The sequence below is a fragment of the Panicum hallii genome, chromosome 7 (assembly GCF_002211085.1).
Source record: "Panicum hallii strain FIL2 chromosome 7, PHallii_v3.1, whole genome shotgun sequence".
Classification (NCBI taxonomy): Eukaryota; Viridiplantae; Streptophyta; class Magnoliopsida; order Poales; family Poaceae; genus Panicum; species Panicum hallii.
The window spans coordinates 27,730,182-27,756,861 of record NC_038048.1 but is presented as its reverse complement, the minus strand read 5'-3'; the positions used below and the strand labels follow the sequence as shown (position 1 = coordinate 27,756,861).

Sequence of the window (26,680 nt, the reverse complement as noted above, 5' to 3'; positions counted from 1 at the left end):
GCCGGCGTCGCCGCCATGGGGTTCAACTGCGTGCGCCTCACCTGGCCGACGTTCCTGGCCACCGACGCCTCATACGCCTCCCTCACCGTCGCGGAGTCCCTCCGCAGGCTCAACCTGACGGACGCGCTCGCCGGCGTCGGGGCCAACAACCCCGGCGTGGCGGACCTCAGCCTCGTCGACGCGTTCGGGGCCGTGGTTGGCGCCCTGGGCGCCAGCGGCGTGATGGTGACCCTGGACAACCACGTGAGCCGGCCCGGTTGGTGCTGCCACGCCAACGACGGCAACGGATTCTTCGGCGACGCCGACTTCGAACCGGAGGTGTGGATCGACGGCCTCGCCAAGATGGCCGCCATGTTCGCCGGCGTGGGCAACGTCGTCGGCATGAGCCTTCGGAACGAGCTCAGGGGGCCCCGGCAGAACGCCGACGCCTGGTACAGGTGAGCTAATCCAGACAACGATGCCGCTTTCTTCTTGTTTTTTTTTCCCTATAGGAAACGGGCATGAATACATGATCAATGCAAAAGCGATCGGCGTGCGGCATGTGCATCGGAAATGGACATGCTTGCGAATGCATCTGGATCAGTGGCTCGGTGGGTGACGTCAGCGTTCTGCTACACCAGCTCCTCTGCTCGACGATGATTTGTCTCATTCTGCCACGTTCATCGCCATAATTATATGATGACCTCACCAACCAGCGTGCACTACGCCAAAACAGCAAATAGGAGCAAGCAATCTGAGACAAGCCTCTAAGGGCACGTCGCAGATTACAGAAAGAAAGACGCGCTAAAAATGCGGGCGCGGCGCTGCGTGGGGTGGGGGAGGGTAAGAGACAAATGCCAGACGAGCCGTGGTAGGGCAAGTCTCCGATCATTTTAAGATCTGAGATGCGCCTTTCTAAGGCCCGTCTCGCATTACTTGTCAACGATTTTTATAAAGCCACAGAAATTAATGCGCGACGAGCCTTAGTAAGGCGCGTCTCTCATTACTTTCTGTGGCTTTATAAAATGATCGGAGACAAGCCCTCCCACGGCGCGTCTCGCATTTGTTCCCACCTCAATGCGAGACGCGCCGTGGGAGGGCTTGTCTCCGATCATTTTATAAAGCCACAGAAAGTAATGAGAGACGCGCCTTACTAAGGCTCGTCGCGCATTAATTTCTGTGGCTTTATAAAAATCGTTGACAAGTAATGCGAGACGGGCCTTAGTAAGGCTCGTCTCGCATTGATCGGGGGGGGGTGGCGGTGGCGCGTCTGTAGCGTACAATACATATTACATGGAATCAATCCCTTGAAACCGAACGAACCGGCTTACATTACATTACATTAGTAAATCCAGCAATACATTACAATGTCTGAAATACAAATAATCTCACAATACATTACAATGTCTAGCTAAATCCAGCATTACAATGTCTAGCTAAATCCAGCAATTATTATTACATCGATATTAATTATTAGATAGATATTAAATCAGGCAATGGCGCTGGCTTACGAGCGCTAGCAGCTTCGCGAGCTGAATCACCGTCCTCCCCCTTGTAAACGTTGTTGTTCCCCGAGCCACAGCAGTTTAGGGTGACTGAACAGTCGCTGCAGGGGAGGCAGCCGCCGAAGCAGCTAAACAGCTTCGACCAGCTCGGAAATTTCATCCTGGGCCCGCTCGTGTTTCGTGGGTTTCGTGAGACAATAGAAATCGATAGAGTACTACCACTAAAGCAAACAAAGAGAAGCTTCCTCCGTGGGTTTGCTGATGCAGATTCAGGCAGAATGCGACGATTCCAACAAATACATTCAACAATGGGAGGTACCCGATCCTTATGTGCGGGGGATGTTGGTGGTGAAGGGCGTTGTGGTCCCGGTGTCGCAGATCTGCGGCTGGTGGTGGAGAAGCCCGGGGATGTTGGTGGTGAAGGGAGCTGCGGTCCCCGTGTCGCAGATCTGCGGCTGGTGGTGCAGAAGCCCGTTGGAGGAGGCGCCGCAGATCTGCCGGTGGCGACCGCTGTGATCTCCGAAGCGGTGCACTCCGGGAGCGCGGCGGTCTCGGAGGATGCGCCGAGGAGGGTGATGCCGAGCGCCGCGGTCTCCGGCACGCTGGGGAGGGGGATTTTGGCGGTGGCGAGGTCCTCGGTCTCCGGGACGCTGGGGAGGGGGATTTCAGCCGTGGTCATCTCGTTCAGCAGTACATCGAGTGACTATAATTTTCTTTCGATAAATAGCCGGGACGCGTCTCGCTTTACTTTACTGAGACAAATGGGAGACGCGTCACTGGAAGGCTCGTCTCAGATCATGAGATGGGAGACGAGCTTTTGGATGGATCGTCTCAGATCATGAGGATGGGAGACGCGCTACTGCAAGGCTCGTCTCAGATCATGAGATGGGAGACGAGCTTTTGGACGGATCGTCTCAGATCATGAGGATGGGAGACGCGCAACTGCAAGGCTCGTCTCAGATCATGGGCGTCTTGCATTTGTTCCCACCTCAGACAAGACCCGCCTGGGGGTCTGGAGACGCATCACTGGAAGGCTCGTCTCAGATCATCAGATGGGAGACGCGCCTTTGGACGGAGCGTCTCAGATCATGAGGATGGGAGACGCGCCTTTGGACGGAGCGTCTCAGATCATGAGGATGGGAGACGCGCGGCTGCAAGGCTCGTCTCAGATCATGGGCGTCTTGCATTTTTTCCCACCTCAGACAAGACCCGCCTGGGGGTCTGGAGGTCCGAACAAGCTATCCGAACTTGCAGTCTGATACTTTGGTGGTGCGGCTGGGTGGATCTGGGGAAAGTGGTGCTGGCGGATGTGCGGCTGGGTGGATCTGCCGCGGCGGGCGGTGGAGATCTCGTGGGGAGCGTCTCGCGGCGGGCGGCTGGAGCACGATCGAGCCTCTTCTTGCTGTCGTGTGTCGCGGGGGCAGTGGCAAGGTAACTCCGATATGATATCGATTCTTTTGGTTCACCATGTAATAATTAAGTTCTAAGTTCAAACTTTTATGGCTAGAATAGGGCATTATAACTTATGTTCGAAAATACACCAAGATTTTTCCATGATTGTCTTCAGACGTTAAGAGCATCTAATACTAAATAAATCCGAGATAAATCATATAGCATGAAAAGTAAAGATGAAGATCTTAAAATATTTTTACATTCTTGCATCATTGGCAATATTTGGCTCCACATATGACCTTACTGGCTATGGTTTGTCTTGTAAGAGTTCGTGTCTCTAATTAATATTGCCTCTTGCCTGCATGTATTATATCGTAGATGACACGTCAAGATACAGAAGCTGGGATAATAAATTTTATTCCATCATCTAAAAAATTATAAAACCACAGATTCTACATGCAGAATAATATTTGGCAGAACTACACTTCCAAGCAAGCAATAATTCCATGCTTGCTAACAATATTTGAACTTAAACACTAGTTGTGCATGGCCCCAAACTATGAGAATCCTAACGTTTTGATTTCATATTCTATATAGATAGGATGTCGTATCGGCGTTGGATGTATGGTCCACGCCTTTGCAAGGACTTTATGGATGGTGTTGAAGCCTTCATTAAGAACGCGAAGAAAGATATGGTGGACAATGGTATACAGTATCTCTATTGCCCATGCAAAAATTGCAAAAATGAGAAGCGATATCTTCAAGAGCACGTGTTGAAATCACACTTGATCAAACGTGGATTCATGGAGGATTATCGATGTTGGAATAAACACGGTGAAGAAGGACTTAATGAAGCAGAGAGTAGGGATTCCTATGTGGAGAGGGAGGTCCATAGTGTTGTCGAAGAAGAGGACGACGATGTGGATGAGGCGGATATACTAGGGTTGAGCAATGCCGACATCATGGAACAGGTAGTACTCAAACCCGGCCCCATAATAAAGCTTACAATTAGATAATAAGGTCGTGCTAATATGACTTTTCATGTCTGGCTTGACAGGTTGATAACATAGAGGAGATGGTTTGCACTGCTGACAGACACGGCGACGATGAGTTCAAAGGAGCCGAACTCGGAAAGTACAAGAGGATGATCGAAGACTCTAAGAAACCTTTCTATCCTGGTTGTGGATTGAAATACTCAAGGCTATTTGCGATGGTGAAGCTTTTCCAGTTGAAAGCAATCCACGGATGGAGTGATGGCAGTTTCAAGGAGTTGTTAGCACTCCTTAAGGACATGCTTCCACAAGGCAACACCGTCCCTGAGACCGTTTATGAGGCCAAACAGATTATCTGCCTGTTGGGATTGGAGGTGGAAAAGATCCATGCGTGCAAGAATGATTGCATTCTCTATCGTGGCTCGAATTATCAGGACCTTGAGAAGTGCCCTGTTTGTGGACTCGATCGATTCAACCGTAGAAAAGATGGTGGTGATGATGAGGACTGCAACAGAACAAAGGGCGGACCTAAAAAGGTGTTTTGGTACTTTCCAATTGTTCCACGATTGGTGCGCTGGTTTGCAAACAAAAAGGAGTCAGAATTGTTGCGATGGCACAAGGAGAAGCATAAGGTGGACGGGTTGATAAGACATCCTGCTGATGCCACACAATGGCGGAACATAGATTTGCGATATCCTAAATTTGCGGAAGATCCGAGGAATATTAGGATTGCAATGAGCACAGATGGCATGAACCCATTCATGAACAATAGCACACATAGCACCTGGCCAATTGTTCTGACGATATACAACCTTCCACCTTGGTTGTGTAACAAACGGAAGTACATTATGCTGTCGGGCTTGATACCGGGGCCACATCAACCTGGTAATGACATCGACACTTATTTCAGTCCTTTGGTTGACGATCTGAAGTTGCTGTGGTGTGAAGGAGTGGAGGTCTGGGATGAGTACAAGCGTGAGTACTTTCAGCTTCGAGCCATTTTGTTCGCGACTATCAGTGACTCTCCAGCGGCACGGAACTTGTCCGGACAGAGCAAGAAAGTAGGTTGCGGGTGCCCACATTGTTTGAGAGAGACAGACTCTGAGTACTTGAGTGAGTCAAAAAAAATAGTGTACATGGGACATAGACGCTACCTTGGAATGAAACACCCGTTCCGGAACATGTGTGATCACTTCAACGGTAAGGCCGAGAAGAGGCGTCCTCCTCCGCATTTCTCAGGTCATGATGTCTACGAAATGGTTAAGAATGTCCATGTTGTCCTCGGTAAGCGGAAAGGAGAGAAGAAAGGCAAGAGGGGCAAGAAGGTCGTTGTTGAAGAAGATGACATGTGGAAGAAGCAGTCGATTTTCTGGGAGCTACCGTATTGGAAGGACTTAGACATCCGTCACTCTATTGATGTGATGCACGTGGAGAAGAATGTCTGTGAGAGCCTTCTCGGCACATTGCTTAACATGGACGGAAAAACGAAAGATCACGCACATGCACGAGCTGATCTGAAGAAAATGAAAATTAGAGAAGAGTTGTGGCTCAATGATGACTCCGTTAAAGGAATGGAGCTGCCCACATCATGCATCACCCTGTCAAAGAATGAGAAGAAGGAGTTTTGCGAGTTCTTGAAAAGTGTGAAAGTTCCAACTGGCTACTCAACCAACGTCTCGAAGCTTGTATCAATGCCTGATCTAAAGCTATCTCCCGGCATAAAGTCTCATGATTACCATGTATTGCTGACGCAGATGATTGCCGTAGGAATTCGGAATATCCTACCGGTCAATGTTCGGGAGGCTATTATGAACCTGTGCTTTTTCTTTAATGCAATTGGTCAAAAGGTTCTAAGTGAAGAAGATCTTGAGTCATTGGAAAAGAAGCACTATGAAACTTTGTGCGTTCTTGAGATGTATTTTCCACCTGCCTTTTTCGATATCAGCCTTCATTTCACGGGCCATCTTATCAAGGAGATAAAGCTACTTGGTCCTGTGTTCCTTCACCAGATGTATGCGTACGAGAGATTCAACGGCATCTTGAAGTCACTAGTAAGAAATCGAGCTTTCCCCGAGGGCAGCATGGTACAAGGATATTGTACAGAGGAAGCCATTGAGTGGGCTGTAAACTACGCTGACCCGAGTAACCCGGTTGGTGTTCCCAAGTCTCGTCATGAGGGGAGGCTCACAGGCACGGGGACGATCGGGAAGAAGGCTATAATTCCAGATCGAGATTTATTTCATAGGGCTCATTTCCACGTGTTGCAACAAATGGACATTGTGTCTGAGTACTTCGATGAGCACAAGGAGCTGTTGCTTAGAGAGAATCCTGTACACAGTGAATCATGGTTAGCAAAGGAACACATGAACAAATTCTGTGGTTGGCTCCGGAATCGAATTTCACGATCAGATACTCCTATAAGTGAACAACTCAAAATTTTGGCTCTTGGTCCTATATTCACCGTTATGACATACCAAGGGTATGACATAAATGGATACACGTTCTACACCGAACGACAAGATAAGAAAAGCATGTATCAGAATAGTGGTGTACGTGTTGATGCTTACGATGTTAACGGAGAGGACAAAACTGCGTACTATGGTCAAATACAAGAGATATGGGAGCTTGACTTTCACGGTTTTAAAATTGCTCTTTTCCGTTGCAATTGGGTTGATGCAAATAGAGGTGTACAAAAAGACAAGTACGGGTTCGTTAGTGTCGATCTTAGCCGTCACGGATACAAGACGGACCCTTTCGTCCTCGCACAACATGTGGCTCAAGTGTTCTATGTTTCCGACACCACAAACAAAAGACTCAAGGTGGTTATACCTGGAAAACGGCGAATCGTCGGTGTTGAGAATGCGGTCGACGAGGAAGAGTTCGATCAGTTTGATGAGATACCTCCTTTCGCCACCTCAATGATCAAGCCAAGAATACCATCGGCCAACGAAACTCCCTACTTGCGCAACGACCATAAAGAAAAAGTCAAGAATTTCAAAAAACCAAGGGATCAACGGAAAGTAGCAAAATGATTGGGCACACAATGTATATTAATTGTTCCTTTGTCAAGTATGGGAATTGTGTGACTTTAATTGTTCCTTTGTGAAATATGGTAAAAGTGTGACTTTAATTGTGCCTTTGTGAGATATGATAATGTGTGAATATTTGTGAAGTACGAATTCATATTTGTGAGATATCAATATGTGTGAATTTTCAGTTCCAGAACTGAATGGTTGTGACTTTAATTGTTCTGGACATTCAGTTCTGGAACTGAACAAGAAAGGCGAGACGCGCGTTACCTACGGCGCGTCGCTCATATACCTACTCCGGGAGGAACCCAGGGACCCTGGGGCACTTGTGCCTAAAGAGAGAAAACAAAAAAGAGTTACACCTCGGGGGCCTCAAATGCGCGACGCGCGCTACCTACGGCTCGTCGCGCATAAGACCACGAACAGATTGAACGGGTGAGCCCTCGGGGCCCAGTCCCACACCAATGCGCGACGTGCCGTGGGTACCGCGCGTCGCGCATTCTCCGGTATCTGCAATTATTTTTCCGGTTCTATAAGGGTGTCCGGGCGGAAAAGTGCCTCAGAGAGGCAACAAAAAAAAGTTACACCCCGGTTGGGGGTCCGGGGCCACCGGGCTCAACCCGCAGGGTACCACGAACAGATTGAACGGGTTCGACCGGCAAGGGAGCCCTCGGGCCCCAGACCCACACCGCCAGCATGGGCAAAGAGAGGAAACTGCGGCTCAAAGGTACATGTATTGTAAATTCGAAACGGCGAAGACCGCCCAAGCTTATAAGCTGGACGCACTCGCCTTGCGTTGGCGAGGTGGGACAAAATCCCCTCCCAACGCGCGCCTGATCAGGCAACCATCTCGGGGGCCTCAAATGCGCGACGCGCGCTACCTACGGCACGTCGCGCATATTATCATGCGCGACGCGCCGTAGGTAACGCGTGTCGCGCATAAGACCACGAACAGATTGAACGGGTGAGCCCTCGGGGCCATTCCAACACCAATGCGCGACGTGCCGTGGGTACCGCGCGTCGCGCATTCTCCGGTATCTGCAATTATTTTTCCGGTTCTATAAGGGGGTCCGGGCCGAAAACACTTGTGCCTCAGAGACGCAACAAAAAAAAGTTATACCCGGGCTGTGGGTCCGGGGCCACCGGGCTCAACCCGCAGGGTACCACGAACAGATTGAACGGGTTCGACCGGCAAGGGAGCCCTCGGGCCCCAGACCCACACCGACAGCATGGGCAAAGAGAGGAAACTGCGGCTAAGAGGTACATGTATTGTAAATTCGAAACGGCGAAGACCGCCCAAGCTTATAAGCTGGACGTACTCGCCTTGCGTTGGCGAGGTGGGACAAAATCCCCTCCCAACGCGCGCCTGATCAGGCAACCATCTCGGGGGCCTCAAATGCGCGACGAGCGCTACCTACGGCGCGTCGCGCATATTATCATGCGCGACGCGCCGTAGGTAACGCGTGTCGCGCATAAGACCACGAACAGATTGAACGGGTGAGCCCTCGGGGCCCAGTCCCACACCAATGCGCGACGGGCCGTGGGTACCGCGCGTCGCGCATTCCCCGGTTAGAACGCGACGCTCGGCCTTCGGGGACTTAGGTCAAATTTTCAAATCAGATACAACCGTTCTCTGCTCCCCGCCGCCGCGCCGTCGTCTCGCGCCGCCCGTCGTCGTTGAGCCAGACCGTCACTCCCTCGCGGCCCTCGTCCCCGGCCCCGCAGCGCCGCTCCGCGCTATCGGCGCCCCCGGGCCCGAGCTCCCGTCCCCGCGAGTGCCGCCGCCGTCGAGCCTTCCCCGAGCCGTCGCGCCGTCGTCCCCGGCCCCGCGGCGCCGCCCCAAGCCACCGTAGCGTCGTCCACTGCCGCCGTAGGTGAGCTTTCCCCCTTTCTAATTAGTCACTGTTCATACCCTACATATGGATGTACCAGGGCAAGAAACATCTTCCATGGACCAACCTAGCCAAATAAAAAAAAAGAGCGGTTAATGACCAAAGATTGAGTCATATATTTCAAAAAATGGAGATTACTTTGCGAGAATATGTATCACTAAAGCATTAAGCATGTCTAGGCCTAGGTATGGGATTCATGCGGTTACTCTATGGTTGTATCTGATTCGGAGCGTTTACTCTATGGTTGTATCTGTTTTTTTTTTCTTTCTCATGTAGCACGATGTCCAGTGGTCCGGACAGTGTGCAGCAAGCTGCAGGCGGTGAGGACAGTGTGCAGCAACCTACAGATGACAGAGCATCATCAGGACGGCCGGCACGGTCACAGTCAGGAGCTAGCACATCTGGTGCTGGCAGAAAGAAAAGGTCACAGACAAAGTGGCCATCAGATGTGAAAAGTTGTGGCCGGCTCAATTCTGAGGCAGCACCCGAAGAATCGTCAGTCTTGGTGAGATTAGCACGGGTTTGTGGCCTCACTGCCCGGCAAAGGGTGCCACTCACCTTGGAACATTTCGATGACTTGTCTTGGGACGACAAAAAGAGAATCTTCGAAAACAATATTCAACCCTATGTTGAATATCCGATAGAGTTGCACGATAAGGCTACGAAGCATGCTATGAAGATCATCTCTAAAGCCTGGAGGAGCTACAAGAACAAGTAAAGTGTTGTCACTTACTATTGTCATTTACTAACATTTTTTCATTATCTACTGTCACTTATGCAGATTTATTGTTTTGTCGTGCAGGCTTTTAAAGTGTTGGAAGAAGAAAGAGAACCCTTTTGACAAGTATGCGGACTTGACCAAAGAAGCCTGGGACGAGCTTGTTGAAAAGTGGAATACTCCCGAGTTCCAACAGTCAAGTGAGTATTTTCGGGGTCTCCGAGCGCGGAACGAGCTTGACCACCACCTTGGCTCAGCGGGATATGCTGGAAAGCAACGCAAGTGGGAGCAGGAGGATGAGATGCTGGCAGCGAGGGGGATTGAGAATCCCTATGAATCGTTTGAGGGACGGCTGGCACCATTTATGCGTGCTAGGTCAAAGCTCACGGAGGATGGCAATATCAATTTCTACAGCACGAGCGCTGAGGAAGTTGCTCAAAGGGCTTTGATGGAGAGCAGCCAAGGTTCAAATGAAGGAGTGAGGGAGTTTGATGCGCTCACCAGGGCTTTGGGAACCCGTGAGCAACGGGGCCGTGTCCGTGGTGTTTCCAGTCAGTTGACCTGGAAGGAGGGGTTCCCTGAACACAAAGGCAGATACCGGAAGCGGACTCGAGACTCCTCATCAAAGGTTGACATAGATGAGATCAAAAAGCAGGTGAAGATGGAGATGTTTGGAGAGCTGAAGACCATCTTCGAGTCTCAGGGATTGTCATTCCCTGATATGCCGGGGAGTACGATGAGTGAAGAGAGAAGGGACAGCTTCGCTTGTACTGCAGCGGGTGCTTCTCAGAGCAGAGGGACAGAGAGGGCAATTGTGCCTACATCAGTGGAGCCGGATACGATAGATGGCTTGGCTCGTCCGACCCGATGCAGTCTTCTCGTGCAGCTGGTCGGAGATTCATCTTTCATGGAGGTCGGGAACGGGCTTGTGTATCCCGGTATGTCCCAGCTTGAAGGTGTCCAGGTCAGTGCATTGGTCTTTGCCTCTCTTTTCTTTTCTCCTATTTCTTTTTGTTTTTTTTCTTTTGGTATGTACAACTTGCTTGAGATTTAAAGGCTTTGTTGTTGTTGTTGATGTTGTTGCAGGTCAGGGCTGATTGTGCTGTGGTCAAGATTGACTACGTGCATGAGTTTGCTAAGAATATCAAGCTGGAGGTGCCACCAGATGACATGACCACCACTTTGCGGGATGCAGTTGCGAGAAGGGTTCAGTGGCGGAGAGCTGGTATTCATATTGATCCAGCAGATGCAGATTCAGTACCGACCAGTCAACCTCAGCCACAGAGTGCTGCAGTGCCACCGACGTTTTCTGAGCCATGCCCACAGCTGCCGGATACACGGGAATCGTTATCGGAACCGCATCCTCCTGTCCCTACTCAGCCTCAGGTTACCCCCCCTCCACCTGTTCCGACAGAGCCAGCTACCGCTCCCAAGAAGCCAAGCAAGGCTAATCCTGTGAGGAAGAAGCAGAGTAGGCCGATGGCGACGAAGCGGGAGATCTCAGAGGGGAAGAAAAAGGTGGAGCGGATAAAACAACCGGTCACAAGGGCTTACACTTCTGAGAATCCAAAGTACAGGGTTGGAAAGGCCTTGCTTAGTGTCTCTGAGCTTCGGGCAGCAGGTCCATATTGTATGGACCTGCACAAGTACTACATGCAAAATGTCAATCAAGCCGAGGAAATCATGGTGTCATTCGAAGAGCGGCACTTTCTGCAGCTTGAGGGCAACGGCAACATCTTTATTGTTGCCTGGAGCGATTTGTTCGACCTTTTCAACCTCGACGCTTTGGATCTTTCTCTCATTCGGTGCTTTGCATTGTAAGTCGATTAAGACTTGTTTCCATTTCAATGCATTTGATATACGTTCAACAATTTAAGTCGTTTCTATTTCAATTCATATGGATCGTGTAGGCACATGCAACAAGAGACAAGGCGTCGAACCGGAAAGAAGTGTGGGTACATTGACCCACAGCTGATGACGGTGACATTTATGCTGACAGATAGAGATAGCTTGGTCAGGTGCGCACATGCAACAATTAAACTTGTTTTCATTTCAACTTGTAGCCACATGTAGTCACTTGTTTCCATTTAACACATGTAACCGCTTGTTTCCATTTCAACTTGGTTAGGTACATGGTGAAGTGCATGCGAGTACATGCTGACAAGGAGCACATTGTGGTGCCGTACAACCCAGGCAACCATTGGGTTACACTCATCATCAATGTCAGGAGCAAGCAAGTCTTCTACCTTGACTCGAGCATTCCATCAGATGAGTCGGGCGCGCCTCAGATACGTGATTATTCTCTAGTCATCTCAATCCTTGACGAGTAAGTTTGTTGTTTGCTTTAGTTTTTTATCATTTGCCCAATTCAGAAGCATTTGTAATATAACATCCGGATGTCTGTGTTTAGGTCTCTTGACAGGCATCTTAGGGCCAAAGAAGGATACAAAGAGCAACGTCAAGCTGCGTTTACACATCACACCGCGTGGACGGTAACTACTATAACTAAATCGCTTTACTATTACGATGTTTTCTTGGTTCTAAGTGTCGCAAAATGCTAATTTCTATCTATCTTTGACATGTAGTGCACACGGCAACCCTCGGGTAACTCATGTGGGTTCTATGTTTGCCACAACATGCTTCTAGTTGCAGAGAAACCGGATTTCACGGTAAGAATTATCACGTGTTATAAATAAAAAAATCTGTCTTCATCTTGTATTCTAACTGCTTGTAATTATATTTCGAAGGACGAAGATGATTATTTCAATCAAACGACGCTTGGTAACGTGAAGGATATCCGAGAGAGGCTAGCGGGATTCCTCATGATGGAGGTGGTCAACACAAAGGGGGAGTTCCATCCACGATAGCACGGCCCGCAACATTGAGCTAGATTGAGAGACTTGCTTTGCATGTACTCTATTGTTCTTATCGATCATTGTTGCTAATTGATTGTACATGTGTTATATAATACCATCTTTCCTTGTGTGTATCGCACTATGTGAATTGTATGGATGCGTGCGATGATTGCGGTGAATTCTGTGAATTGAAATCTTTTGCAGGTATTTGATTGTAGCTGCCAAATCCTGGCTAGTTCCAGGATGCAGCTGGGGAAAGAAAAGGCCCCTGTTGGAGGTAGACTAATGCAAGACACGCCTCGCTTGGGGCGCGACTCTCAATAGGCTCCCAGGGCCACCTGTGTGAAGCCAAAGCAAGACGAGCCGTAAATGAGGCGCGTCTCCCATCTGTGACTAATGCGAGACCCGTCTAGCCTAGAGCTCGTCTCGCATTTGGCTCCCAGTGGCGCCTGTGTGAAGCCAAGGCGAGATGCGCTGTAATTGAGGCGCGTCTCCCATCTGTGACTAATGCGAGACCCGCCTAGCTTAGAGCGCATCTCGCATTTGGCTCCCAGGAGTGCCTGTGTGAAGCCAAGGCGAGACGCGCCGTAAATGAGGCGCGTCTCCGATCTTTGACTAATGCGAGACCCGCCTAGCCTAGAGCGCGTCTCGCATTTTGCTCCCAGGGAAGCCTGTGTGAAGCCAAGGCGAGACGCGCCGTAAGTGAGGCGCATCTCTCATCTTAGACTAATGCGAGACCCGCCTAGCCTAGAGCGTGTCTTGCATTTGGCTCCCAGGGAAGCCTGTGTGAAGCCAAGGCGAGACGAGCCGTAAGTGAGGCGTGTCTTGCGTTTTGGTAATCTGAGACGAGCGTGAGGCGCGTCTCAGATTACTTTTTTATCTGCGACGCGGTAATGCGGGACGCGACCCCTGCGCGTCTAGCATTTTGCCTAGGGCGCGTCTCAGATTAGGGCTTCTGGCGTAGTGGTGATGGAGTGCTCATTACTCCACGGTGTGCCCACCCACTCTCGTGCGCACTGACACTGACACATGGCTCGATGGAAAATAAGCACCAAGCGAGCTCACATCAGTTTTTATCTGGGTCCAATACACACATACAAATTCTCTAACCAGTGCAGGCCTTCATTACCATTATACCCTTTTTAATACGCTAAGGACGATGTTGGTATTCTCTATCTTGAAAGAACGAGTTGGGTACTTGGGTATCTGTAACATAGAACACCCCAAAAGTCATCTTGAAATTGTGTGGAAAAAATTAGCTATATGTAATATGTTTTTCTTGGATACGAAGGAGAGATGCTTAATTTTTCATTAAGTAATAAAAGAATGATGCCATGGTGTTGACGTGAAAACGTGCCGCGCCAAATACCGAGCACTGAACGTGGAGCATGCCGCGGCGCACCTTGCTACGACAACCGGTTAGACCGGTATGGTGGACTGGTCAGACCGGTCTCGTCGGGGCAGCCCGACAAGGATCCAACGAACACCCGCCCGGGAGGGATCCCGTCAGGGCAGGCGCACCTTAGGTTGCTCTAGGATCAGCAGGCCACCTAGAGTGTGCTCAAACGCCATAGAGATGAAGGAAGAACAATGTATCGAGGTTGGAAAAGTTAGGGTTTGGAAAAAGGCAAAAGTAAAAGGAAAAAAGATATAAGATTGTATTTTTGATCAATTGGATACTCTCGATCGGCCATGGCCCTTGATATTTATATTTATAGGGAGGGATGGTCTTACTTGATTAGAAGTTGAATCTTATACAAATCCTGTGTTAAAATACAACTCCTAATTCGAATTGTACAGTCTGGACCGGTCTGACCGCCCTACTCAACCGGTCTGATCTGGGTCCAGTCTTCCGTAAGTCATAATTCCCTCATCCGAACTCCAAATCGGACGTTCTATTTATGCATTTTGATCGTCTCAACGAGAGCTATGCAATGATGAAGTCAACTTCGTATTTTGGTAAAATCACCCAGACCGGTCTGACCGGCCCTTACATACCGGTCAGGCCAGTACGCTTAGCAGTGTCAATTTTGGTTGTCAACATATGCCTCCCTATTTTTTGGTAAAGCTTGCATGCCAAAAAATAATCTTCTGGACCAAAATTATGTAAGGATGATGACAAACAATACATCGGCCATATATTACTTCTAAGGACAATAGATGTTATTGGTCATAAATTTTGTTCCAACTCAAGATGATGGTGAAACAATTTGCTTTGGCCTCCATACCTGCTTAGTAGTCACTGACCTTGCCGGTACAACCTCCAACTGTTGCTCCACTGATTCTTGCTTGTGCATTCGTTGTAGTCTTCTCTTTTGGGTGTGAGACAAGCCCGAGGGACACCACCTCAGCTGTAGATACACTGAATCTTGTTTCATATTTTTCTCACTCTCTTTGGTGTCAACAAACCCTCCTGTGACCAGATTATTGGAGCAAGGATATTGAATGATCTCAACAACCGGTCTTTGCAATGCTCCACAATTTGAATATGTAGAAGGATATTGAATGATATATGGTTGCATATGCATTCTACTATAATCCAAAGATGAGTAATAGAAAGGATATAACCAAAATCATGGAGTAACCGATCCAACTAATGAGTACGGTGCAGCAGCACAATTACTTTGATGTGGGAAAGAATCCGGTTGCTCTTGAGGTTTTGGTGATGATTTTACGCTTTTAACTTCATTTGGCTGACTCTTCTGCCTCTGAGCTGCTCCCTTCTTCTTGTATTTGGCTAGGAGTTTTTCAAAGCTCTGCCTCTCCTTCTTCTTAGTTTTGGGGCTGCTCCCAAAATTCCCAGACGGACCGGTCAGACCGGTCTTTGCAAATCCGGCACTTTTCCTTTCATCTTGCCCCCTAGTCGAACTTGTCTCTTGTTCAGCTATATCATCATTCGAAACATGCTCACCATTAGGGACAATTTGATCCATAGAACTAGCTGTTGTTTCTTCAATGGTCAGCTTTTCTTTATCTAGTGTGAAATCTGAATTTTTGCTCAATCATCCATCTTTCTTGACACGATAGACTTGCTTGATCACCTTGTGTTTCTTTTTCCGTATAGACCGATCCTTGTGATGAAAACAATCATTATTTGCAGGTGGTGGCTGATCAATTACCGGTTCCTTATATGTAATGTAATCCGAACAAAAGCATCTAGGAAGAAACAGCATATATGAATTATAAGACCATGACGGATATAAATAAGGCATGCTGTAATAAGATCCGTGTGGCATAGGTATAGATGATCCATGTGATGAAAATAGCATTGAAGTAGAAAAATAATTCTGCTGCCGATTCTTATCATGGAATCGCTATCTTGGAGTAGATTTTGAGTGCTTTGGATGTTTTGGCTGATTAGCATCATTGACATCCTTTTGCTTTTTGCATTCAGCCTGAAGCCCTCCATGAATAGGCTTGGGCTTTTCCTTTTGATGTTTTTCACGGCCTTTGGTTTCAACTGTTTTCCAAACACCAATCTCGGGATTTTTCGGTTTAACCATCTTAGGTCTTGATTTATTTTGCAAAACCCTGGACGAAGTGGTTAGACCGGTTTTGAAACTGGTCAGACTGGTTTTGTTACAACCGGCACCTTTGTCTTCAACTTGTTGCCCTCCGAGTATGAGAGTACTAGATGTGGTTTCTATGCTCTTACTGAAGGTTTTTGGATCCGCAACTTCGGCTTGAGACAGCCGAATTGTATCTTGATCAACAATAGCATTAGTTGGCTTATTTTTGCAAGGATTGACAACTAACTCAACATTAGCTTTAATTTCAGCCGGCTCTTGTATTGATTTACTTTCTTCTGTAGCCGACTGTTTAGAAACAGAAACTAGATCTACACTATCCACCGTATCAATTGATTTAGAGCTACCAAGCGAATATTTGATATAATTATATTAATTAGTAGATAAAATACTTGTAGATAATACCTCTCGTAGCACGTCATGATATGATGGCGACTCTTTGATAATCCCTCGTTTCTTGTCCAATATGTATGATAAAGCCAATACATCGGTTACCCGATCTATTTCTTGATGAAGATCCTCAGAGATCACCATGGGTATTTCTTCATGTACCACCATACTGCTAGGGCTTGACATCAGCTATTGAAACCGAAACACCCTCTTCCCTAGCGGAGTCGCCAAAAAGTATGTTGATGCGAAAATGTGCCGTGCCAAATACCGAGTACTGAACGTGCAGCGTGCAGCGGCGCACCTTGCAGCGCCGCTGCACCAACCAGTCTGACCGGTCTTGTCAAGGCAGCCCGACGAGAATCCAACGGGCGGGGGAGGGACCCTGCGCACGGTTGCTCTAGGATCAGCAGGCCACCTAGAGCGTTCTCAAACGCCATAGAGACGAAGGAAGAACAGCATATCGAGGTTGGAAAAGTTAGGGTTTGGAAAAAGGCAAAAGTAAAGGAAAACATATAATATTGTATTTTTGATGGATTGGATACTCTCAATCAGCCGTGGCCCTTTATATTTATAGGGAGGGATGGTTTTACCCCATTAGAAGTCGAATCTTATACATATCCCGTGTCAAAATACAACTTCTAACTCGAACTGTATAGCCTGGACCGGTTTGACCGGTCCGATGTGGGTCAAGTCTTCCTGAAGTCATAATTCTCTCATCCGAACTCCAAATCGGACGTTCTATATATGCATTTTAATTGTCTCGACGAGAGCTACGCAATGGTGAAATCAAATTTGCATTTTGTCAAATCACCCAGACCGGTCTGACCGGCCCATATATACTGGCCATATATACTGGTCAGCCCGGTACGCTCAGCAGTATCAATTTTGATTGTCAACACATGATATTTAATATTAAAAGCCCTTAGCAAAAGTCTGGTGGCATCCATTACAAAACATACTTTGAGTTACAGGGTTTATTAGTTGGTTCGTGTCTTTAGCAAGCCAAACAAAATTTAGATGGTGCTCATCATTAAATTTAGTGTTCAACTTGGTTTGATGCCAAAATTCTACAGTTTTCAAAAAATTTATCTGCAAAAAAATTTCTTTCATAAAGCTAGCAAAATTAGGGCGGTAGGAACACTTGCCCCAGTTTTACTTTGCTAATTGCCAGCTAAAACCTACATCTGGCCACAAGCCGAACACTTTTTTTGTTGCTATGATTTTGGCGTGGCTCCATTTTTAGCACGACACTGCTATAAATAGTGCAATACCTCCAGACCGACTAACATATGCATTCGTTTGTATAATAGCAAGATGATAGTCGAAATTTGCTTGCAATTTGTATAATAGCGAAATTACAGTCGAGTTCGAGCGGTACGTTGACTGTGGGCACCATTAGCTTACTCTTAATAAGATACTAATTCCATTCACTATTAGTAGGCGTATTAGGATCTGACTATATATCATCAATTTCTTATCATAAATACTATACTAAAGGATATTTCAAATATGAATCTGTCCATACAACTTTTATACCCTAAAGATACAAATTGAATTAATTCTTGGTCAAAACTTATGAAATTTAATTATTTTTCAGTATCTACTAACACGTGTACTTTAAAGTCTAAAAACGAACGGAGTACTGCAAAGCGAGAGCTGGCACACCGTCGAGCTGAGTCTGACCCTAGCCGCCACGCGTGCCGCAGGTACATGCAGCGCAGCGCGAGGCGGTGCACGCGGCGAACCCGCGCGTGCTCGTCATCCTCTCCGGGCTGAACAACGACAACGACCTGAGCTTCCTCCACCGGCTCCCGGTTCACCTCAGCTTCTCCCACAAGGTGGCCTTCGAGGTGCACTGGTACTGTGGTACAGCTTCTCCGACCCGCACCAGTGGACCGGCGGGAACGCCAACCGGGTGTGGGCGCGCGTCGCGGCGAGCATGGTGCGGCGCACGCTCTACCTGCTGGCCCGTGGCTGGCCCGTGTTCCTGAGCGAGTTCGGCGTCGACAACCGCGGCAGCAACGTCGCCGACAACCGGTACTGGGGCTGCGTCGCCGCCGCGGCCGCCGGCCTGGACCTTGACTGGGCGCTCTGGGCGCTGCAGGGGAGCTACTTGATAGAATTGGATCGGCTACCGCATCGATTAGATTAGGAAAAGCTCGTGTAATTCTTAATCAATCCGTTCAACAGAGAGAGAGACAGGGGGCACGGGGTATATCTTCGTGCCCTTGCGTCGCAGCAGATGACGTCGTGCCCGCCATTGCCGTGCAGCGCAGGAGCTCGCGGTGGCCGAGGCGAAGGTGTGCTTGCTCGCGGTGGCCGAGGTCCAGGTCGCTTCCAGGGGCTCTGAGTCGAGGCGAAGGCGTGGACGATGGCCGCAGTGGTGCTTCCCGCCGCTGCCACGCTCAATCTAGATCGGCTAGGGTTGTCGTGTTGGTGGGGTGGCGGCGGCCCGATGATTCTCGTGATCCGTGCCGCTGGCCCCCACCTGTCTATATAGCGCGGCGCGACGGGGCCACCAGCTAGGAACGAGCTGGGGCGCTCCCGATCAGGGCGCAGAGGTGAGGAGGCCCATCGGGCCCGTTAGGGTCCGATGGTCTAGGGAGATCAAACTAACAGTCTCCCCCTTGATCTCACCCTATACTTTTCTTTTACTTTTACTTTTTCGCGTTTCGTCATAGATTTGTGTATAGAGCATGCCTCATCGTCACGATCATCTGTCGATAGATTTAGCAGCTACAATTCACGCTTCCATTCAGAGATGGATTCTTTAACCTTTTAGGCCCTTGTAGTCTGAAGATCATAGGCTATCCCTTAGCCCCATGCCGGCTACGTGTTCCTTGAACACGCTGGGTGGTAAGCCTTTCGTTAGCGGATCCGCAAGTATTTTCACTGTGCTTATATACTCGAGATTTATAATCTGATCTCGGACTTTATCTTTCACAACATAATATTTTATATCTATGTGTTTGGCAGCTCCACTTGTCTTGTTGTTGTGTGCATATATTACTGCGGGCTCATTATCGCAGTACAACTGTAATGGTTTAGATATATCATCAACCATTCTCAGACCGGGTATAAACTTTTTTAGCCAATTCACCTGCCCTGTAGCCGCATAACATGCAACAAACTCGGCATACATTGTGGACGATGTAGTGACGGTTTGTTTGCAACTTTTCCACGATATTGCTCCCCCGGCAAGGGTGAACACATATCCTGACGTGGATTTTCTGTCATCTCCTGCATAATCGGAATCTGAGTATCCTACGATACGCAGAGATTCTGTTTTTCTGTATGTTAACATGAGACCTTTGGTTCCTTGCAAATAGCGCAGAACCTTCTTTACTAACTTCTAGTGTTCTGGTCCTGGATTACTCTAGAATCTGCCAAGCAACCCGGTAACATAAGCTATATCAGGGCGTGTGCATACTTGTGCATACTGTAAGCTTCCCACAGCAGAAGCATATGGTACCATTTTCATTTGATCAATTTAATATTGAGTCTTGGGGTTCCCCATATCTGTCGCTCTTAACTATAGGTGCAGGTGAGGCACTGCATTTATGCATGTTAAATTTCTTTAGAACCTTTTCTATATATGTCTTTTGAGATAGTCCTAATAGCCCTTTCAATCTGTCTTGATGAATCTCGATTCCTAGAATGAATCTTGCTTCACCAAGATCTTTCATCTCGAAATACGAGGATAAAAACTTTTTCGTTTCTAGTAGCAGACTGACATCACTACTTGCCAGTAGAATATCATCCACATACAGGATTAGGAAGATATACTTCCCATTCTTGAACTTTGCGTAAACGCAATTGTCCTCAACATTTTCTTTGAACCCGAATTCTTTTATTGTTTTATCGAACTTCAAGTACCACTGTCTTGAAGCTTGCTTTAGCCCATAAATCAATTTCTTCAGACGGCATCCCAATTTTTCTTTACCTTCCACGACAAAACCTTTCGGCTGTGCCATGTAGACGGTTTCATCTAGATCCCCGTTCAGGAATGCTGTCTTCACATCCATCTGATATAATTCTAGATCATAATGAGCCACAAGAGCCATTATAATTCTGAAAGAATCTTTACATGAGACTGGTGAAAAAGTCTCATAGTAATCAATTCCTTCTCTTTATGTGTATCCTTTTGCCACGAGTCGTGCTTTAAATTTATCTATATTCCCTTGGGAGTCATATTTGGTTTTGTAGACCCATTTGCAGCCTACTGTTTTGGCTCCTTTAGGAATTTCCTCTAAGTCCCACACTTTGTTGGTACTCATCGATTTTATTTCGTCTTTCATGGCATCAAGCCATTTTGACGAGTATTCACTTCTCATGGCTTCTTCAAATGAGGTGGGATCATCCTCCATTTGAATTTCTGCGCTATTATAGACTTCATAGTCGTTAGAAATAGTGGGCTTCCTTATTATTTGAGGTCTCCCACGAGCCTGAGCTTGCGGTGCCTCATCTATTTGGGGCTGCTGTTGCTCCCCTTCTTGTGTGGCAATGGGCTTGTTAGGAGCCTGATGAATAGGTTCCACTTCCTCATTCACCGTTACCACAGGAGGAGCCACTACAGGTGTTGGCATCGCAGTGACTTGCACTGGCGGTGCAGATACAGCGGGCAGCGAGAAGAAAGAATCCTGAATCACGGGATTGGGTGTATACACCCGCTTCTCTTCAAGATCAATCTTCCTATCTTTGCCGCTCCCCCGGATCATTTGATCTTCAAGGAAGATTGCGTGTCTTGTTTCTACAAATTTTGTGGATCTGTCTGGGCAGTAGAAACGAAAACCCTTTGACCTTTCTGGATAGCCAATGAAATGGCAAGATACTGTTTTGGAGTCTAGTTTTGCAATGGTCGGGTTAAATACTTTTGCCTCAGCAGGACTCCCCCACACCCGCAAATGATTCACTGAGGGTACTCTACCTGTCCACATCTCATACGGTGTTTTCAGCACCGATTTATTGGGGATTCTGTTGAGAATATGAATGGCGGTTTTCAAGGCCTCCATCCATAAACTCACAGGCAACGTAGAGTAGCTGATCATGCTTCACACCAGATCTATTAGGGTGCGATTACGTCTTTCAGTCACTCCGTTCTGCTGAGGTTCGCCCGGCATCGAGTACTGGGCCACTATGCCTTGCTCCATCAGGAACTTCGCAAAAGGTCCTTGAACTTGGCCAAATGGGATATGTCGACCGTAATATTCCCCTCCGCGATCGGATCTTACGATTTTAATCTTTAAATCGTGTTGATTTTCTACTTCAGCCTTGAATATTTTAAATTTATTCAAAGCTTCAGATCTTTCTTTGATCGGATAAATGTATCCATAACGGGAATAATCATCTGTGAATGTTATAAACGAGTCATAACCATCCACACTCTTTACATTAAATGGACCACAGATATCTGTGTGAATTATCTCTAATACACCTGTGCTCCTCTTAGCATTTTTCTTTATTTTCTTTACGAATTTTTCTTTTATGCACTCAATGCATTGTTCTAAGTCAGAGAACTCTAATGGAGGAAGAATTTCATTTTTAACTAATCTCTTTATTCTCCCCCTCGAAATATGGCCTAAACGACAGTGCCATAATTTCGGCGACGCACATTGAGTTCTTTTCCGTTTTCTATTCGCAAGTGTAGACGAGAATACATTCGCATTGTTATCGCATATGGAATTCACACTTTCGCGTAACGATATCAAATAAAGATCATTTTTTCTGAATGCAATGGAAATAACTGTATCATTACATTCAATCAAACACCTGCCATCTCCAAATAGACAGGTATAACCATCTTTGTCCAGGCAAGACACACTAATTAAGTTTCTGTGTAAAGATGGTACATATAAAATATTTATAAGAATTATAGTAAAGCCAGTGTCGAGTTCCAAATGAACGTCTCCCACTGCTTCAACGTCTGCCTGGGCTCCATTTGCCACTCTAACTTGCTTTTCGCTTCTTTGAGTGGTTCTCATCGAATGGAATCCCTGCAATGAATTTGCAACATGAATAGTTGCTCACGAATCAATCCACCAAGTGGTTTTTGAATATTCTATACACAAGGATTCATTTACGAATGAAATAATGTTCTCACCTCTCTTTTCCATGATCATCTTTAAATATCGGTGACAGTTTTTCTTGTAGTGACCCCTTTCTTTGCAGTAGAGAACTGATCCTTCTCTACTAGAGCCTGTCCTTCTTGAGGTCTGTGTTGATGAGAGCCTTTGCTTTTAGAAGAGGATGAAGAAGAAGATGAAAAATTACCTTTGTAATTGGCATTTTTCTTCTTGTTCACGTAGTTTAAAGATCCACCAGTGGTGGATTTTATCCTTTCCTCCTCCTGAACACACATCGCAATGGTCTTTTCTATATCCCAAGTATGTGGTTGGGTGTTATAATTGACAATAAAAGTGTCAAATTCTTTGGGCAACGAAGCAAAAACCAAATGGACAATGTGATCCTCCTTGAAGGCAAGGTCCAATGACTTAAGCTTGTTATTCTGGTTGACCATGCGATGAATGTGTTCCCTGATGCCACCACCATTGTATCTTTCTGAAACCAGTTGTTTAATTAACTGGGTTGAATAAGTCTTTGAAGAACCAGTGTATTGGTTCATTAATTTCTCAAGATACTCTAAGATAGTGGCACAATCTGTGATTGAGCCCATAATTGCAGGCTCAATCGTGTTCTTTACCACTGCCAAGCACTTCTTGTTGGCAGGGAACCATTTTGCATAAAGCCTCTCATAATCTGTGTCCTGTCTAAGACAGGAGGCACAGGCTCTGTGGGAGTCGGTGTAGCTAGGACCCAATCCAATTCACCCATGATGAAATATAGGTCCAGCTTTCTGTACCATTCATTGTAATTGTCTCCCTTTAATATAGGAATATCAGTGATGGAAATCATTATTGATAATCCTCCTGAAAAATATTCATGAGTGGTGAAAACATTAAAATAAATTCAAATAAATTATTGCATATGTAAAATACGACGTTGGTCGGAATTTAAAATATGCAATAATCTTTTGTATTAAATCTAAAACACCGTTGGGCAGAGTTAGAGTTAATACATGAAAATTATCTATTAAAAAGTTTAAGACATAATTTCTTTTGTATTAAATCTAAAATACCGTTGGGCATAAATAGAAATAATACATGAAAAATATCTATCAAAGGATAATACAGTAGTAATTGCAATATTTCCATTGTTAACATTGGTCAAAAAATTACAATTCAGAAAATTATCTATTTGCCTTGAAAAATTAAATTATCCCGTTGGTTCAAATTTAAATGACAAGGCAAGTAAACATTAAAAAAATGTATCTATTTAATCTTTGCAGCGAAAAAACTAAATTCTATCAAAATTGTGTCTAATTTTGTCTTTTGTAAGTAGTGCATCAAAGTTCAAACAAACTGGAATTTGAATTTTCATTCAAATTCTATAGCAAAAGACTTCTGAAGTTGAGAAAATTGGTGCACGGCGCTTTCTGTTGCAAACAGCCCAGCCAGCCCAAAACTGTCGCGGCGGCCCAGCAACAACTGGACCTTCTCACGCGCAGCACCCACGCGAAAACGGGCTCGCGCTCGCACGTCTGTGCTGGGCCACAGCCCGTTAGCGCCCGGCCTGCTCGCCCTCGTGCGCGCTCGCGGTTGTGGGCGACGCAACCTGGGCCCGGGCCGTCATTTTCGTCTCCCGCCTGGGCCAAAAGGAGCCCAGTGGCTTTCGAATCGGTGTCGACCGTCCGATCGCGATCGACGGCTGCGCGTGGATTTCGGCCGATCAAAAACCCCCCCGAGCCGTTCTCCCCGAAACTCTAGCTCATTTCTTCCTCCGTTCCCCAGCGCCTCCTTCTGCCCACCCATGCGAGCGAGCGAGAGTGAGCGGCGATGGCCGGTGCGGAGCGAGCGGCGCCACGGCGAGCCCCCTCGCCGGCGCACGCATCCACCGTAGGGTGAGCGCGCCGCCGTCGAGCGGCTTCACCGTGGTGCCCGGATCCATGGCGCGGCGAGCTGCCTTGCGGCGTGCTTGCGCGGCCTCTGTCCGCGCGAGGCCTAAGGCCTCGCGGGATCTGGTCGGCGCGCCGGCGTCCCACGCACGCCGACGGTGGGTGGTGCAAGGGGAAAACAGGTGAGTACCCCCTTGACCGCCCCTTTTCTGTTGTAGCTAGGTTTAGGGTTAGGGTTAGGGTTTCGCGGGGTTTGCTCTGGGATTCTCTCTGGGTTCTTTTCTGGGGTTCTTTTCTCTTGAATCTTCCAAAATCTAATCAACGCTAGGTAGATAGGCGACTGATACCATTGATAGAATTGGATCGGCTACCGCATCAATTAGATTAGGAAAAGCTCATGTAATTCTTAATCAATCCGTTCAACAGAGAGAGAGAGAGAGACAGGGGGCACGGGGTATACCTTCGTGCCCTTGCATCGCAGCAGACGACGTCGTGCCTGCCATTGCCGTGCAGCGCAGGAGCTCGCGGTGGCCAAGGTCCGGGTCGCTTCCAGGGGCTCTGGGTCGAGGCGGAGGCGTGGACGATGGCCGCAGTGGTGCTTCCCGCCGCTGCCGCACTCAATCTAGATCGGCTAGGGTTATCGTGTTGGTGGGGTGGCGGCGGCCCGGTGATTCTTGTGATCCGTGCCACTGGCCCCCACCTGTCTATATAGCACGGTGCGATAGGGGCCCAACAGCTAGGAACGAGCTGGGGCGCCCCCGATCAGGGCGCAGAGGTGAGGAGGCCCATCGGGCCCGTTAGGGTCCGATGGTCTAGGGAGATCAAACTAACACTACTAGCTCCGGGAGGGCGTCGTGGGGCACGACGAGGTGTACGGGGTGCTCGACCACGCCTGGCTCTGGGCGCGCAACGACACAGCGCTGCGCAGGCTCCGCGCCCTGCAGCTCCCGTTCAGGGGCCCCGGCGATGGGGCTGTGCGTTGTGTGGCGGCCGCTGATGCCGGGTGCCTTGCCGCTGGACCTGGCCCTGCCGGTGCAGACACTGGAGCTGGGCCTGTGCAACAAGACGGAGGCGTGGGAGTACAACCGGGAGCACAGGCTGGTGCTGCGGGACACTTTGCTCAGGCTGTGACTCCGCGCCGAGGGCGTCGGCCGGCTGTGCGCCTCGGCCTGGGCCGCCCCGGGTGCGCCGGTGCTCAGGCCCGGTGGCTCCTCGAGTCGGACTCGAAGCTTCACGTTGCCGTTCACGTGCCGCCGTCCTCGGCGAGGAGCGAGATGCTCTGCCTCGACGTCGGCGCGGACGGCCGGAACATCGTCACCAACCGGTGCCGGTGCCTGAGCAGCAGCGGCAGCGGATGCGACCCGGAGAGCCAGTGGTTCAAGCTGGTGAGCAGCACCAGGAAGGTGGCGAACAACAGCATACTCCCACAGCTGCTGCTTTCAGTGCTTAAATACTTGGAGGTTTTGTTTTTCAGCTTGTTTTGATCAGCATGGATCCGACAGAACGGGGACGAACTGAAGCTAAATAGCATGTTTCTCCAGCTGCCCTGCTTATTGTCAAAGAATGAAATAGAGCAGGGTTCTTACGGTAGCAAGTAGCACAATACTTGAACGCAACAAGGTTGCTAGCGAGCCAGAACATTTTTTAGATAAAGGAATAATTGAATATCCTGGCTTCTAAATCGCAGTGCAATATATCCAACCTTTATAACAAAAGTGACTACTTATGGCTAACAAAGCGGAAAAAATGTAACCAGCTTATAAGCAAAGCCTATTACTAAACCGCCAACCATTCTTCTCAACGATATCAATTGTTGCAGTCTCTAAAGCTCGACAAGTTCTCGGTATAGTGTCCTACGCCTCCTGCTTCCGTAGAAGGCCTAGAATCTGATCCAGCGAGTAGTCCTGAAAAGGATTTGCAAGCAAGAATATTGTGTGTTTACTTTATTAAAAACAGAATCATTTATGCTGAGCCATATGAACCAACAAACAACGCTTACTCCTGTTAGAATTAATTTTTTTCTTTCCACCTTTTACCCTTTGTAACCAAGACCCAAACATATAAATAACACTATTAGGTTACTGTAAGCCGAAGGTAGTATGAATTATTCTCCAAATCAACCTAGCTATTTGGCATTCAAAGAAGAGATTTATAGTCTCATTGTTACTACAAAAGCAACATTTCTTATTGTCATGCCAATTCCGTCTAGCCAAGTTATCCTTAGTTAGAATAATGCCTCAGTGGAGGAGCCATAAAAAGATTTTAACCTTAATGGAAAGATTTAGTTTCCATAAAAATTTATTGATTGGGAAGCTTTAGTTTCCATAAAAATTTGTTGATTGGGGAACTTTAACATTGAGAAGCTCTGTACATTGATTAAACAGAGAAGATTCCATTTTTGTAAAGACCAGATGAACATATCTGGTTGATTAACCAACTGTACACTTGCT

The 26,680-nt window shown here is 47.6% G+C and overlaps 1 pseudogene; it reads left to right on the top strand.

The window, feature by feature from the left end:
* LOC112900931 lies at positions 1 to 25,774 on the top strand (annotated as a pseudogene).
* The last annotated feature ends 906 nt before the right edge of the window (positions 25,775 to 26,680 follow it).